The sequence below is a fragment of the Egretta garzetta genome, unplaced genomic scaffold, assembly GCF_000687185.1.
Source record: "Egretta garzetta isolate BGI_Z169 unplaced genomic scaffold, ASM68718v1 scaffold166, whole genome shotgun sequence".
Classification (NCBI taxonomy): domain Eukaryota; kingdom Metazoa; phylum Chordata; class Aves; order Pelecaniformes; family Ardeidae; genus Egretta; species Egretta garzetta.
Window position 1 is genome coordinate 1389614 of NW_009260133.1, and position 1882 is coordinate 1391495.

At 50.0% G+C, this 1882-nt stretch overlaps 1 protein-coding gene across 1 annotated transcript in view; it reads left to right on the top strand.

The window, feature by feature from the left end:
* The window catches only part of PKDCC (protein kinase domain containing, cytoplasmic), a 23512-nt gene that overhangs the window by 6464 nt on the left and 15166 nt on the right, over positions 1-1882 (top strand). The gene's annotated exons all lie outside the window — the stretch shown is intronic.

Genomic DNA, 1882 nt, shown 5'->3' on the forward strand with positions numbered 1-1882 from the left:
GTGGTGGTGTGTTGCCCCCCCTATTTTGTGCGGCGGGGGGGGGGGGGGGGGGCTCCCTTTTGCTCCCCTCCTCTGCCTGCAGCCCCTGGTCTCTGCGTGGGCAGGCGCTGGGGGACTCATTCCCGGTGCCACTCCCGCTCCGCGGCAGCACCGTGCGCAGCAGAGGTGTGACAGGTCATGCTGGACCGGTCGGCTACGCCAAAGCAAGCCTTCAGCCATCACGTCTGTCTTCTGAATTCGATTTTAAGGGTTTCTCTGAATTTACAGCGGAGTCCTGGGCGATGGCTCTGTGGTTGTGGCCTTGGCTCTCCCCGTTCAGCCACCGCTCCCCAGGGAGGGCTGTGCGGGGTGCTCCGGGGAGGCAGTAGCCGACGCTCGGGGGGAGGATGGAGCATCTCAAAGCAATGCCATAATGGCGTGCTCATTTCTTAGGCTTCCCTTTCAAGTCTCATGCCATTCACCGCCTGCCAGACCACAGCGAGGAGAGGCTGCTCCGGCGAGAGTCTTCTGCTTTGGTCCCAGGGCGCTCACCAGCATGTGTGTTGCATTAGCTGACCGCACTGAAATGGGCTGCACCGCAAGGCAGCCATCTGCAGTTGTGCAGCGCAGTTTTTAGCGTGTCCTGCAAAGTTTTCCGTTGCCATTCGCTTGGCTTAAAGATCCTGCTTAGCTTGCTAGCTTTTGGTTAAGACCGTTTCACTGGTCTGGCTAAGAAACCTTTAACAGGCACCCATCCATCTCCGTCGTAAGCGGGGATATGCCTGCGGCGCGGTGGGCTCGCAGCAGGTTGCTGGTCTTTGTTCTGTTACAGTTCTTATTATTGCCTTTGAACCGCGCACGGGTGTGTAGCCCACGCACAGTGCCCCCGTGCTTTCAGCCCCTGCTTTTGCTTAATTCGATTGAGGCAGTGGGGTTTTATTCAGCAGATTCGTGCTATGGTAGGCTGCGACCCCCCCGTGCTAGGGCGTTAGCAACAAACTCTGTGCGCTTGTCTTGGAAGGCTAAAGCTTCAGTTCCTTAGGTGTAGGCTATTGAATTTTGTATTTTCATGGACGCACTCTGTTGCTGTAGGGTTAGGGATTGCCCTCAGGAAAGGGCTGCCTGTGCCGATGGGCAGAAGGCAAAAGCAGCAATATGTCAAACAGCGCATAAACCCCCTGTAATTTTAAAATATAGCAGGCCTTAGCCTTGAAAGCATAATTAACCTACCTAGCTGGTTTCTTTATGAGGTAAATAATTAAAGGAGAGAAAACGTTTTGGAAAAAACTCTACTGTGCAAGAACTGGCCTGTCTTAACTTGCAGATGGTTACCTTCTGTCAGCAATGTGTCTCTATGGGTTTTCCTCCAAATGTTTGGAGGAACAATTTTCAAAGCACTGGACAGTTTTAAAAGTAAGGATAATTAATATTTTGAAATATTAACCAGTGGCTGAGACGAATTCTCCATCATTTTCAATTCTTAAATTAGGATCAGATAGTTCTCAAAAAGAAAAAAGAATGGGAAAAAAAAAAAAAAAAGGCTGTAGGAACAAATGTAAAAGGATCTGAGAATCTGCATTATGCCGATCATGAGGGATGCCACCGGCCCTGCGATCGATGAATAACAAATGTCCCTGCAATTCAGTACTGGGTGCAGGCGCCAGTGTCTCTATGTGTCAGGATTTCATACGTGGGCGTTTGCGTTAGAACAAGTCGCATATTTCTAGAGCCGTCCAAAACCAATAACCTCCGTGACTCGCATCCATCCAGCGTTTAGCAAAGTAAATGGCAGCTGCTGAATTTTTGCAAAGAGCTATTCACAATCAGTCGGACTCTGCTTTATAGATAATCTCCAAGCGAAATAAGTGAGGTAAAATTCACCAGACAAATTATTCGTTACAAA